The 15720-nt window shown below is 40.9% G+C and overlaps 1 protein-coding gene across 3 annotated transcripts in view; it reads right to left on the minus strand.

Annotated features, from left to right (window-relative positions):
* Positions 1-15343, minus strand: part of flrt1a (fibronectin leucine rich transmembrane protein 1a) — a 45953-nt gene extending 30610 nt beyond the window's left edge. Inside the window, exons 1-2 of one of the 3 annotated variants that reach the window (XM_055017534.1) lie at positions 14778-15343; positions 14142-14249 (exon numbers count right to left, since the gene is read on the minus strand). The gene's annotated coding sequence lies outside the window, so the exon portion shown is untranslated. Of the gene's footprint in view, positions 1-14141; positions 14250-14773 lie in introns of all 3 variants that reach the window. The other 2 variants (XM_023276365.3, XM_035951027.2) reach the window with 2 other exon arrangements.
* Positions 15344-15720: the final 377 nt, after the last annotated feature.

Raw genomic sequence — 15720 nt, forward strand, 5'->3', positions numbered from 1 at the left:
AGGAAAGTTAAAAAATTCAGGAGGCAGGCCAGGGCCACAGAACTCCATTTTAAACCTTCTGAGAAATTTTCAGCGCAATTGATCATCGCACTTCATTTCACAAAGCACAAAGCCTGAAGCGTAGGGAGAGGACTGCTCAGTGGCAGGAGGAGGGAAGGAAATCAGAAACAGTAAACCTGTCCATCTGGGCCCCGTCTGTGTGGGCTGGCGGTTATTGCACCCCGACAGGGCGTCCACACCACGAAGCGGCTGATGCGTTGCTGTAACCTGACCCAGTGTGGGCGGTGCAACAGGCTCTGATTGTTCATATGCTCCGGATCTCGTGCAGATGCAAAGTTTAGAACGGGAAAATTATGCATGTTTTTGCTGCTTTATCATCGCAATTACCATAGCTGACTGCATGCAGGCATTAAACGGGACGCATTAATCAGGAGAAGCAGTAAACCGACAAGAAAAACAAAGCTGTGCGCACGAATTTCACTTTAAAAACTACAAGTCTGGTTGCTTTATGTAGTACATGTCAGTTATATTGTGTTTGTATCATGTGTTATGTTAACTGGTCAAGTCTGAATTTGATCCAAATAGCTACACTATGGTTCAAAAGTTTGAGGTCACTTAGAAATGTCCTTATTTTTGAAAGAAAAGCAGTGTTTTTCAAAGTAGGTAACATTAAATGAATCAGAAATACAGTGCAGACATTGTTAATGTGGTAAATGACTATTCGAGATGGAAACAGCTGATTTTCAATGGAATATCTACATACAGGTACAGAGGAACATTTCCAGCAACCATCACTCCTGTGTTCTAATGCTACATTGTGTTAACTAATGGTGTTGAAAGGCTAATTGATGATTAGAAAACCCTTGTGCAATTATGTTAGCACATGAATGAAAGTGTGAGTTTTCATGGAAAACATGAATTTGCCTGAGTGTCCCCAAACTTTTGAACGGTAGTGTATATCCAGCATAATATATTACACATCTACAGTGGGTACGGAAAGTATTCAGAACCCTTTACATTTTTCACTCTTTGTTTCATTGCAGCCATTTGCTAAAATCAAAAAAGTTCATTTTATTTCTCATTAATGTACACTCAGCACCCTATCTTGACAGAAAAAAACAGAAATGTAGAAATTTTTTGCAAATTTATTAAAAAAGAAAAACTGAAATATCACACGGTCATAAGTATTCAGACCCTTTACTGTGACACTCATATTTAACTCACCTGCGGTCCATTTCTTCTGATGCTCCTGGAGATGGTTCTACTTCTTCATTGGAGTCCAGCTGTGTTTAATTAAACTGATTGGACTTGATTAGGAAAGGCACACACCTGTCTATATAAGACCTTACAGCTCACAGTGCATGTCAGAGCAAATGAGAATCATGAGGTCGAAGGAACTGCCCAAGGAGCTCAGAGACAAAATTGTGGCAAGGCACAGATCTGGCCAAGGTTACAAAAGAATTTCTGCAGCACTCAAGGTTCCTAAGAGCACAGTGGCCTCCATAATCCTTAAATGGAAGAAGTTTGGGACCAGAACTCTTCCTAGACCTGGCCGTCCAGCCAAACTGAGCAATCGTGGGAGAAGAGCCTTGGTGAGAGAGGTAAAGAAGAACCCAAAGATCACCGTGGCTGAGCTCCAGAGATGCAGCAGGGAGATGGAAGAAAGTTCCACAAAGTCAACTATCACTGCAGCCCTCCACCAGTCAGGCCTTTATGGCAGAGTGGCCCGACGGAAGCCTCTCCTCAGTGCAAGACATATGAAAGCCCACATAGAGTTTGCCAAAAAACACATGAAGGACTCCCAGACTATGAGAAATAAGATTCTCTGGTCTGATGAGCCCAAGATTGAACTTTTTGGTGTTAATTTTAAGTGGTATGTGTGGAGAAAACCAGGCACTGCTCATCACCTGCCCAATACCATCCCAACAGTGAAACATGGTGGTGGCAGCATCATGCTATGGGGGTGTTTTTCAGCTGCAGGGACAGGACGACTGGTTGCAATTGAAGGAAAGATGAATGCGGTCAAGTACAGAGATATCCTGGAAGAAAACCTCTTCCAGAGTGCTCTGGACCTCAGACTGGGCCGAAGGTTCACCTTCCAACAAGACAATGACCCTAAGCACACAGCTAAAATAACAAAGGAGTGGCTTCGGAACAACTCTGTGACCATTCTTGACTGGCCCAGCCAGAGCCCTGACCTAAACCCAATTGAGCATCTCTGGAGAGATCTGAAAATGGCTGTCCACCAACGTTCACCATCCAACCTGACAGAACTGGAGAGGATCTGCAAGGAAGAATGGCAGAGGATCCCCAAATCCAGGTGTGAAAAACTTGTTGCATCATTCCCAAGAAGACTCATGGCTGTACTAGCTCAAAAGGGTGCTTCTACTCAATACTGAGCAAAGGGTCTGAATACTTATGACCGTGTGATATTTCAGTTTTTCTTTTTTAATAAATTTGCAAAAAATTTCTACATTTCTGTTTCTTTCTGTCAAGATAGGGTGCTGAGTGTACATTAATGAGAAATAAAATGAACTTTTTTGATTTTAGCAAATGGCTGCAATGAAACAAAGAGTGAAAAATTTAAAGGGGTCTGAATACTTTCCGTACCCACTGTATGTGTTGTACTGGCTCATGCTACTATTGCACACCCAAACTACAGAACAAATTTGAGTGACTGCAGCGAGCTTATTATACAAATTATACTCTTGCACTTTAATGACCCTTTTGTTCTAACGAAATCTTAAAAGCCCGGGAAACTTCATCTGAAGCATTTCTGTGTATAGTTACAGCCAACGAACTGAGTAACTACCAAAGATAAAAGATTTAGCCTTCATGCTAAAACACAAATGTGTGTAAATCCTGATTAGTGCACTGAAGTGTTTGACATTTTTCTATCAATGATTCTCACCCACATTGGACGTTCCATTAGTCATAGAAAGAAGCTGATTGATTTAATTTATTGATTTCAATTTTCTATTAAATGAAAAGCGATTAGAAAGAACAGCAAATTGTTCTCTGTGCACGCTAGAGGTCAAAAGATTATCGCTTTTTTTTTAGCCAATTATCGAATCTGATACTCAGCATTTTTCAGATTCTCAGTATTATTTTTTTAAAACCAGTTTTATGATAAAATAGGTTAATTTAAAAATGTGCTGTGATGCCGTTAGTCTCTTTCTGTAGTCTCAAGCAAAGTTTGGAAAGATTTACATTTGACTTTAAATATATATTAGTACCAAATGTTGATAATCGTTCTCCTTGACCAATAACAGTCAATATAGGTCCCGAAAAAGACTCACATCAGTCGACCCCTTGTGCACACATATGGCAGTTAAGAAGTGGAACTTTACTTTGCCTGTATTTTAATGGTGGACAGCAGGGAGGCTATAGAAAATGAGTGGAGAGAAAGGAGGCCGCATTTACTCCTGCAGCTTTACAGTATTGAGAATTTATGACTGTAATTAGCGTCTCATCCATTTTTTAATTTGTCATGCGTACTAGTAGATCAGAGTTTGAAATCACAACGATATGCGGCTATGATGAACAGATGATAGTTTTGCCCACAGACTGTCTAAACGCGGCGCAGTGATACACAAATGTTCACATTACTTTGATGCATTTTCATCTTATCGAGTTTTCTTTTGGACGGGTTCCATTCAGGCCTCCTTGCAGCTAAAGGGCAGCGCCCTGCTTGTGAGCCGGTTCAACAGGCTTTCTGTGATGGTTTGTGAATTATTCATTTAAACATGATTGACCGGCGGATTGAATTACGGGACTGATTGATCAGTGGGCTCGTAAAAAGGAATTCCAATGACCACTGAAACCTAAGTGTGACTTAAATGACTTGAGGGTGGAGCAGCATCAGCAGGCCAAAATGCTCAACCAGAGCAGCCCCTCTGATTTGAGTGCACACTGATCAAACCTTCCTTGCTACTTTCTCTGCTAAATAAACCATGTCTCCTAGCTGAGTACTCTAGATATTTCTACTAGAATTATGTCTACCCAATTGCAGAACTTGGAATTATATTAGAATAAGTACAAAGTAGGCTGTTGTGCTGTGATTTTACTGAAGAGTGTAACAAATAGGGCTTCAACTAACAAACACTTTCATTATTGATACCTCTACAAATCTACTTTTCTCAATTAGATGAGATTAACTGCTTGGTCTATAAAATGGAATTTCTTGGAATCTTAATTTGTCTGACAATTAGTCCGACACTGACAGATATTTAGCGTACGATAAGAAACGGACAAGAAAATTGAGTTTTTGCTATTTTTGCTTTATCTACAGTGTTTATCCAATTGCTGCTGATTAATTTCATGACAATCGAGTAATATATTGATATACATTTCATTGCAGTGCTAATAAAATTGTGGCCACTGAAAGAGCAAGCCTTTCTCTTCCCGTTCTGTGCCACCAAGCACCACCAGCCTCCCTTTATACGTCATAAAGCAGCTTTTTTCATCAGCCTTCCAATGCAGTGAAAAGGCACATAATGTCAGCTGTAGTGTACAGGCTCTCTGATGGCTGCCCTGTTTGTTGAGGTAATCACAGAAATGTCTGAGCTGTTATTGTAGTAATCAGTGTTACGATGCTGGATGTTGAACTGGTGCTAATAGGAGGAGAGCCGACATCAGATTTCTATAGAAACGTCAGTGAACTGTCTGTTGCTTCCAGCAGATTACTGTTGCTGTTGTTTTGGTCTCAGATTTTGATTCTCTATCTCTGTCTGTCTCCTTCATCAAAGCAACAACACAAATCTCTGTATCCCTGATTTTTCATTACCGCCTGTGTTGCTTTATCCCTCAAGTCTTAGCCTTGTGTTTTGTCTCTCATTTTCATGCATTTTGTGTATTTCTGTCTCACATGAAGAGCTGGACCTGCCTTCCTTCTGTGCAAGAATAATCCCAGATTACACAGATATTCACTGCATACATGTTTGTGTGTAAATGTGTTCTCTTGTATTTTCTTTTGCTCTCTATGTATGTTTTGTGTAATCTTGTGTCCTGCAATTTTCTGTTTGCAATCGCTGACCTCTGCACCTCCATAGATTGCTGTAAAATTCAGCAATCAGACCTCGATGAAACACTAATCAGATCTTGGATTCTCAGAACTGCTGTTTGCTCTGCATCACCCGGAGAACCTGACCCAAATGTCAATTCCCATTTGGGGTGAAGCAATGAAAGGAAAGTGGTGTGCTATTGGGACATTCTTGAAAATGTGTAAATTATCAAAGAGTAATCCTCCATTTTCGTGGCTGCTCCTCCTGTTTTCACCACCACTTATCACTCGGCGTGTGGCATGCTGAGTGATTACATATATGACTCAGCTCAGCATTAGCTGTACTGTATGTAGCACGAGGTTCAGTATTTAGACATGCGCACGAGTTACTGTGTCAAAAAGCTTTAGAGTTTTATTGTTCCAGTTTAACACGAAAACAACATTAAGTTGCAGATCTTCACAGCAGTGGGTGGATTCTGTCTTCATCTATATATTTATAAAACATCAATCTAAAATTAAGACTAGTCCACTTGTTTTTTTTTCTAATCAATTCTTCTCCACACGCTGCTGCTTTCAGTGGTAGATTTTATGGCAGCTGCCTGTGTGGCCTCGACACCGTCCCACCGGGTTCATTTACAGGCCTTCTGTGAACGTACTGTTCGCATGTTTTAATGACCACAAAGCTCTGTGGGCAGCAGGGAGTGTAATGTGTGCTGCATGTGTTCGAGCTCTCGCTCCCTTTCTTAAAAAAGAAAAGAAAAAACAAGAGCAGCAATAAGAGATACCGCATGCATGAGTCAGTCACGTTCAAATGTGTATTTTCTCAAGTCAGTTGGCAAATATCTGCACTTGGGTTGGCATGCCCACTGTACCCTACTGGCTGCCAGCTGTCACTCAGGAAGACGGAAAGATGGAGGATAGAGAACGAGCGGGAGAGCGGGGGGAGATAAAGGGAGTGGTGATGATGTGAGGACACGAGCCCCGAGGCTTTCTTTCTCTCTTGTTTCTCATTTGTCTCTCTGATGATAACAAAAAACATGGCAGCTCGAAAGAAGAGAGGTCGACATGAGAGAAAAAAAGGAGAAAACAATGCTGAAGGAAAAGAGGCGAGAGCGAGGTAGTGTGGTATGGATGGGAAATATGACAAACCATCTTTCATGTTGGTTGCAAAGTTACTAAATATGCAGGCCACAACATGGTGATTCCCAACGCATTAGTCCAAATGAGAGCACTCCAGGGTTTCCCATGACATTAACCATATACAACAATGTGATATTTTATGCATACTTGGAATTGCTTTGTTTGCAGAGGACTACAAATTTATCCACAGCCTGTTGCAGTGTTCATTACGGTACTCCTCCAACTAATTAGCACAGACTGGGGGAAAAGAAAGCCCCTCTGTAGAAAGAGAAGCTCCTCATGAGGAAGAAAAGAAAAGCTCATTTTATCCTGAACAAAAACAGTCATCCTTTTGGGTTCAGATTCTCCTTTTTCCCCCTCTAATTAAGCAGGCACATGCTCCGGTTAATTATGCAAGCAACGACAAACAGCTTCCGAAAGGTGATGAAAACTCTAATTCATCAACGTGAGTCAAAAATGTGATGTGAAAGGTCTCCTCTTGATGCCTCATTTGTACACGAGCTGTATGTACAGTTATGAGGAATGGGAGCAAATGAAGTGCCCCATTACGATCCAACCACAAGCAAACTACAATTACCAGTAAACAGCAGAAAAATGAAGCATTTTGAGAAAAGCTTGTTTTGTGCTCATATGATAAATGAAGTCTGTTGTTCAGCCCTAATGGAGCCCGTCGCACCGACAACGCACTGCACAAAATTTGATGTCATGACTTCTCTCTCTTGACTTTGCAACCATCAATCAACTTACAGTCGCTGCGCTGCACGGAGAGAATTCCAGCTTAGTTACTCTAAAAAAAAAGCGGCGGCAGCATGTGTGCAGACGTTTTTGAAAATACTGTATATCAGCACATACTGTACATCAGATTTAATGTGAAGTTACTTGATATCCTTTGCTCTGCTGCAGCAGATTTATAGATTAATAGAATTCTTGAAGCCTTTCATGTAACACGACTGGGCATGACACATGAAGATACAACTTGCTCATATTTCACCTCATGGGAAACGTTAATATTTAATGCATCTGACCCATACTGTGGTTCTCAACTGAGCAGTGTTCTGAAGCTTGGGTGGTTCTGAAAATTTTTGCAAATTGTGTAGATATTTTGTCAGCAAACGTCAGATACAGCTCAGTTACTAACAAACAAAACTGAGCGTGCATGCTTAGGCTTTTTATATGGCTCCAGTTTCTTTGATTTTGGAATGCATGAAGGTTTAACAGATTAGTAACTCTTTTGAGGACACTTTTGCTGGATTTAAATGCTCTAATGTGGACAAATTTCAACACTTTCAGGCCTCACAAAGCTTCTTCCATGTCTCATTTAGAGCGGCAGTATATTAAAGAGAAACACCATTAACTGCTGTTTTGCATTTAGATTTGAAAGGTCTTGGCTTTTAAATGTCTGTTTTTTAAAAATGCTGATTTTGAAAATCATTCATGCAAATAATAATCATCAGCAAGTGAGCTTCACCTTAGGCCTCAAATTGCAACAGTCTTTGCTTTGTTGCAAAATAAGATTTAATGGAGTAACATGAACAGTATTTTACAAATGCACACAGCATGTACATGTACTGGTTCAAATGACGTGCAGTCACAGCAGCAGGAGACTGAATTGTCAAAGAAATGTTACTATGCTACCATGAGAAAGTATTTTCATGTACCATATCTGTCACGAGCTACATTTTGTTTCAAAGGTGTTTTTTCCAGGAAGTTAATTTTTTTTTATCAACCATCTATATTCTGAGCCTGTTGCTAAAATGAAGAATAGGTGAAAACTGATAGTTTGCTTTTTTCACTATCTCAACATAGCAAATGTAATGTATGAAGGAAAAACTATTATTGCTTGCTGCAGAGTAACACAGGCTCTTTTGAGGCAGACAAATTGTGATTTTATTCAAGCTCAGTTCGTTCTCACAAGCAGCTTCAAACTATTGAAGTCTGTTGCCACAACTATTGTTATTCGACATTAAATTCAGGGACTCTAGGATATCACTTGGAGAAAAAAAAATGAAGGCAGATATTGGACGGTGTCAGTGCAGTGATGACCCCACATCCTCACACAGCTTTCATCTGCACAGAGCTTTCATCAGCAGATGAACTGGTCACTCTGCATGCATAGCTGGAGTCACGCTATTCTGAAACGCTCAGCATTAAACCAGCTTTGTATTCTGAAAGACTTAGACATCACTGGGTTTTTATCATCTGTCAAAATGGGAGACATACAAAATACTCAAATAGACAAAATTAATGCAGGAAGCTGTGCTTCTTTAGCCCCAAACCACAGTAAGTGGTTATATCAGCATCACAGCTGATGTAATCATGAAAAGATATGCACTGCACACACAGCAAGACTAGTCCGAAGCATAGGAGGGGAGGGAGAGCAGTTCCTGTCTGGTCTTTTTAGTGATATCATTAAATTGTTGATTTCTCAGTTTTGCATCTGCACTGGCTTACATTCAATTTTACAATGCGAGTTTACACCAAAAAATGTCTTCTACTTATCTGCCAAAGCCTGTGGTGTGACGTGCCCAGTGTCTAAGTACAGCAGGACCGATAGTGTTGTCTGATGCCACGGCTCCTTTATCTGCACCACCCATCATCACCCATCTCAATCTGTTTATTTACTTGTTTATCTAAATGTAAAAGTGGGTGAAGTTACCATCATTTCAACCATTTATCCGTTACATTTAGCTAAATATTATTATTAGCTAACTAGCTCAACCATTCATTCATTAGTTATCTAAAGTCTTTCAACCATAGACTGTTTAAAAAAGAAAAATATTGCAAGAGGAAAATTTGGTCAGCACCATTCTGGTCTTCTAGCATGGACATGATGAGTGAGGAGTAGATCTGACTGAAAACATGAGGACACAAAGTGATACAATAGTGACCTGTCAATCACAAGGTAGTTCCGCCTTAAAACATACGTTGTTTTATCATTTATGGGCTGGTCTACACTATAGGAGCTTCAGCCATTTTAGGTTGACCTGGACATTTATACATGTTCCAACAGCAAGAACAGTCCCAATAAAGCCTCTTTCAGGGATATTTTCAGGGAGAAAAAAAGGACCTACTGTGGAGTAGGTACTTTTAAGTAGCCCTGAAAAACTGCTGTGCTGAGGGAGGACAAGTCCCTTTTTTTTTGCCTTCTCGATATCCTTGTTTCCTCTCTAACATCGCCATTTTCAATGTAAAATTCCCCATATCAGCTAACACAACAGACAGCCATTGGTCTATGTCCTATGTGATAATAGAACTTGAGTTAATTTATCATTGTGTTTGTACACTCTGACTTAGCATTGCCATCAACACTGTTGGATTCCACGTCATAATGTCAACAAAAAGGCTCAAAGGGCTGGTTATGAGGCCGTTCCTGTAAACATTAGCGCCACCTCATGCCTGCCCCAGGTTCTTTCATTAGAACACTCCTTATTTTCTCCTAAATAGGAGATAATGTACAAACTGAATTACAGATTAAGACCATAACAGCATTAGGAAAATGTTTACTGAGGTAATAAATCAAGAAAGAAGTAGGGTCATATTCTCATTAGACTTCTATACAATCTGACTTCATTTTCCAACCAGTGGAGTCGCCCCCTGCTGGATGTTAGAAAGAATGCAGGTTTAAGCCACTTCCACACTGACTTCACTTTTATTTTAGCAACAGTTGAACTATTTTTTCACTACACTATTGCATCACTGTATTCATTATCTTTGGTTTACTCCTTCATGCGAGCTAAAATGGCAACCACATAGCTAATCCGTTTAGCCATGTATGTCAACACTTAAGCACAACTTTCAGGTAGGTATTTCAACAGCATAGCCATTGCTTTAAGCTAAAAACTTAACCATTTATTCATTTCTTTTAGCTTACTTTTGGTAAAATGCAAACGAAACACTATTTTTTAATGTTTTATACTAGCTAAAATAGCAACCGTATAGGAATTTAGCTATCTGACTCATCGAGTACATTTTAAGGATTGTCTGTTACTTTGAACTATTTCAATCATGAGGTCAAACTTTAAGTGTTTCAACTTCTATGTGACTAAATACTTCCATGCACCCTGGTATCAGGTGTTTCAGTCTAATGTATTGCTAAATCAATTTATAAGCACTATTTAGTTTAATTAGCTACTTCTCAATCTTTACCCAGCCAGATGTACCCCATGTAACCCCTGATGTACGAGTACCCCTAGTTAGAAATTGCTACTCTAGATAGCTCCCATCACTCTGTTACAGTATTGATTGCAACACCTGAATGGAAAACCTAATAACAATAACTGCTCCACTCTAACGTCACCATCGGTCTCCACAAGAGACTAACCTCAGTTCAAATGGAGGAACCTGTGCCGCTCGACAGCGCAAGACAAAAAAACAGTCATAAACACCTGCTTCTGTCTCTACAATTTTATCCACCTTCAGAGGTATAACAGTAATATCTCCTCTATAAATTTACAAAAGTGTTTGTCTTTTGTCACCAAACCGGCTATCACAAGCCTGCACATAGAATTCATCACTTTGTGTGGTTTCATATTGATTTATTAGTGTATCATATTTCATGCTAATTTGCAATCAACATTACAACAATCAACACCAATTAGGGAACAATTGGAAATGTTTTCACGTCCTTTTATATTTTATTTGCCTTGGAAGGATATCGGTTTGGAGTGCATGTGCTGATATCGCCATTCCTGCTCTGCCAAATAAACAGCACTCATAAAACTCAGGCGTCTGCTGCACAGGATGGCAGGAAGTTTACAATAAATGTCTGGATAAATCCACAAAAGACAGTGTTGCCAACTCTTCTCCAATGAAATACACTAATGGCTGCTCAGAAAGTCACACAAAGAAGATGAGGCGATGCCTTAATTTTCATGTAAATTAAGTTAATGGGTGTTTATCGTCAAAAAGAAAGAATTTACAACACGGACAGACGAAAGATGCATGTAGAGAATGGAGATGGAGGTACGACGGGAATATGGAGATGCAGTCGCTCGGTTATTGGGAGGTAGAGACACATCCTATCACAAGCTGCCCTTCTCTTGTCTCCCAGCCAGCTGACTAACACACCGATCCAATGAACCTCAGTTTTGTCAGCAGTAGTTCAACGTGCTGTTTACCCTGCAAATGTACAACTAATTAATTTGTGGTCATAGCCAAAGATAGAAGCTGTCCAGCTCTGCGCAGGCCTGTGGCAAGGGTACCGACACCGAGGTTCCAGAAAGCCCTTCCTTCGCCTCCTTTCCTTCCCTTCCTGCCCTCTAAAATGCTTTCAGTGGAGAAGAGAGGGACTGTGTTTGTGTTCCTGCTGCTGCAAATGGCACATGGCTCAAGAACTGCTTTCATTAAAACAGCAAAAACAATGAGTGCAAAATGCAATTTAAATGTGACAAATTTCCCCCAAAAAAACAGTGCATGCCCAGGGACATTTAGCAGAAATTAGATCTGTAAGAGAGGCTGAGAAGTTGCAGGGAAAACTACAGTTTTCCACTTGTCTTGATTATTCATGGAGAAGATATGAAAACAAAGATGAAGCAACAGCTTTCTCATAAAATATCACAAACACTTTCAGATTTGTTCAATTTTACCTCTTATTTTGACTTAATGTGCTCCTGCAGATAAATATAGGTGTGCTCTCTTTCATGACAACCAGTCCCTTTTACAACACATGCTCATAAATTTTCTATTTTGATACAGAATCGTTCCAATTAGCATTCATGCATCTGATTAATCAGCGGTGTTTTACCACTATGGCACTGAAAATAACACTGTGGGTTTCTTGGCATGACTTACCTTGTAATTAACAATATGAGTCAATAGTGAGTATAGGTGCTTTCTGTCAAAATCAAATGAACTTCTTTTCATGAGCTGTTTTAATCCTGGTGTTCAGTCCACCTCCAGTCTGTTCTGACAGGTTTCCACCTACTGCCCACCACAGACACTGCAAACCATCAATTTTTCAGCTGTAATGGCAACAATGGGTAGCGGGAAAGCTGTCATTCCAATAATGACTGTGCTGTCATGAATATAATGGCTATGCTGTTATGTTTTATAGACAGGAAGTTCACATATTCCCAGTGTGAGCAGGGAGCACAGTAGCTGAGGGCAGTTAGCATGGCTGGGCTGAAACTGCATCACTTCTATTCTTCTTTGTAAGACTGCTTTGCAGCAACACCGAGCCATATATGATGATTAAAAGAAAGCAAACTATCACGAGGGGGAAAGTCTGAGGCAGATCTGAAGCTGCGATGTTGGAGATGTGTCCCAGCTGAATCTCTTTTGTTTGCTGTTGCTCTGTGCTGCGATGCACCATTTTCCAGCCTGTTTTGAATGACATGAGCGTTATGTGATGTACTGAGACTAATCTGTCAGTGATCATGACAAAATGATCTGGACATCAGTCAAACATTAATTCCGTCAATAAGCCAAATGCCAATGAGTACTGTTACCTTACATTCACAGCCAATTGAAACGAGCACTAATGATCTGAGACCGAGCTTATCACTGGCAGCAACAACAGCATCTGATCTGCTACAGGTTGCCAAGTAAGGCACACTTACAGTGAGCTGGTCATTACTGAAAGTAAGCCCCAAGGCCAAATGCAATAATGAATGGCTCCTTATACATTATGCTGCTTATTACATAGCTGCTTACTGAAGACATTAATCATCTGACACTATATACTGTTTTTAAATGTTTTTCTTTAAGGCAATGAAGTAATTAAAAGGCATTGCAGCCTAAGAAACGTTTGTAGCGTGCATCCATGGATACACTGTGAAAGAAGTGGAACAACAGCAGAGTGGTCCAGCCTCTGACAGGTAATAAAAAGTGTTGTGCTCTCAGAATAAATCAACATCCCCCCTGTTCTAATCTGGGTTTTGCTGTAACTAACGACAAATTTAAATACACAAAATAACACACTGGAAGTGCCACACAATGACTTTGGCACTACAAAGACCTTGTGCTTCAATATAGATGTGCCTCCTCCATGTACAAATGAATGAATTAAAAAGCCACTCAATAACCATGTTAATAACCAGCCATCTAATAGCACTGGAAGAGGCTGCATTGTGCCCAAGCTGGTCATGCAATTGCAAATCTCAACTCCTTGCATCTATTGATGTATAATGAAGCCATGCAAATCAATTCAGCAACGCTCTGCACCATCGCAGCTACAGTGAAACTAGGAGGATTTTGGAGGGATTTTTTTCCCCTGAAAGGTGTTGGAAAGTCATAAGACTGAGCGATGTAATCAGCAAGGCCATTCAACATGACTGCCATCATTACTGCCAGACGCAGGCACCGGTGCCAGCGAGTCAGAGGGTAGCCCATCCAAGAATACCTCTTCCAACTTTCACAAGATGAATTCCTTTGGAGATGCCATCTGTTTGTCTATCGCCTGAGTGCCATGTGCACAGGTTAGATCAAGTTATTGCAGCAGGCATGTCTCAAGCCTCTGCAGCTCCTTATTTGTATGAGTCCTCATAACCCGCTTTTGTTTCAAGTGGCCCTCTGTGGGCTTTTTGGCAAAAAGTTGCTCACCCCAAGTCTACCTTTATTGCGATATTCAGCACATGGAAATATTCTGAGAGCTGCAGTGGAAATGAAGGGGTTGGTTAGTATCATCACATCATTACACCATCAGAGCCTAACGCTTTAAATGAAACTAATGCACATATACTGCTGACATAAAACAAGATCGTACAAAAGCATTAAAATGAGAATCCTTTGTTCATTGGCTGCATTATTTCCTTTCCTGTGTAGATCGGAGCAGCAGCTTGAAGCAGGCAAGCAGCTGTTTATCTCATCCTCAGAGCCACAGCCTTCCTCCTTTTTTCAATGTTTAGATTTGCAGCATGTTGTGTTGATTTCAACTGTTTTACCAACTTAATGACAATTTAATGGGCATGCACTGTGGGAGGTGCTGCTGCAGGAGTCAAATGTGCAGTAATTCTGTCTTTATCACATGGAAATATAGCAGGGTGGGGCTTCCAAAACTCACCTGACCAACTTTACAATCTTGATTCATCCCCAGAGCAGATTGGTGGGGTCTATCCAATTTGCAGGCTGATTTTTGAAAGCATTATTTTGCAGCTAGACCCAGATGCAACTAAAAACACAGACATTCACCCCATTAAAATACACAATGCAAGTGCAAATGTGAGGATTTTTTAATGAAAACTTGCATTTTTGTTGCTTTATTATGCTGTTTTTTCTTTTCTTTGGCTCGCAGCTGTGCGCCAATCACTGCCTAATCCCCGTAGCTTTTATAGTGTGTCTTCCCCCTTTTGTTTGAATTTATATCCAGCCTGGGCCTTCGAACAGAACCCTCTGCTTTAATATGTGACTGCCAGCTATTCACTGAAATCCGCATCCTCAATCAAGTGGCTCTGGCATTTGCAAAGAGTCGATTGTATTGTTTCACAGACGGACCTAATTGTTTCTTGAACCGTGCCACACACACAGGAGCAAAAAAAAAAATATAATCCTAATGATAAAAATAAGAATAAAACATGAGTGAAATACTTGTTGGGCTGCGAGGCGCGCTAAAACCCTGATGAGGTGAATTTGTCTTTGGCCAGATCGGATGATGGAGAGCATATTGGCAGTCTGTGCACATCAATCAAGGCTCACCTACCGGATGGTGCTTCGGATTGCCACGCTTTTTCTCTCGACTGTTGGATGCAAAGCCCCTCAGATCTGGTCGCCCTTTTCTTCCTTGCCTCCCCTCTCGGGTCCTCCGGTGTCCTTCCACAACCAGGTGTGACCACAAATCTCGCCTTGTTGTATTCCCATATGTTGTCGCCGGCGCAAATTGTGAATGCTCCAGTTGATGAGTGACTGGATAGGCTGTGTGATCATGTGCTGCCAGCTCCTTTCTCTCCCCCTCTCTCCCTCCGTCTACTCTGTAACTGCTCCCTCCGCCCGATTATCTCCCCGCTGCGGCACTGCCGACACGGTAATACGGAGAAATAAAACGCTCCCGACTCGCTGGCGAACTTGTGCGCCTTATGATGGTAATTAGTCACCGGACCGGTCCGTGCCTGCTCACCCGTGCATCCCTGCAAAAAACACGCTGGCTCTCAGCTGTATCTGCTATTTGCACTGAATAAATTGCCCCCGAGACGCTGTTGTGTTTTCTGACAGAGGGAACAAAAAAAAGAGAGAGAGAGAAGCTCTCCAGTGTGCCGGCTGAGGCTGGAGAGGAAGAGGAGCAGAGGAGAGAAAGACTGAGGCGTAAAGGATGGAGAGGATTAAAGGAAGAGGAAGCTGGAGCACATTTGTGAAAGCTTTTTATATGCCCCAACGGTGCATGTTTCATAAAATCTATCTATCTATCTATCTATCTATCTATCTATCTATCTATCTATCTATCTATCTATCTATCTATCTATCTATCTATCTATCTATCTATCTATCTATCTATCTATCTATCACCATGAGTCAACATGAGCAACACTTTCCCACAGTTTTTCCTCTCCCTCCCCTCTTTCTCACTCTCACTGATGTTTTTTCATAATCACACCATCCCTCTCTGATCTGTGGAAACATGTTTGCCAGGTAATTACTCCGTCCAGTCA

Source organism: Amphiprion ocellaris, chromosome 14 (assembly GCF_022539595.1).
Source record: "Amphiprion ocellaris isolate individual 3 ecotype Okinawa chromosome 14, ASM2253959v1, whole genome shotgun sequence".
NCBI lineage: Eukaryota > Metazoa > Chordata > Actinopteri > Pomacentridae > Amphiprion > Amphiprion ocellaris.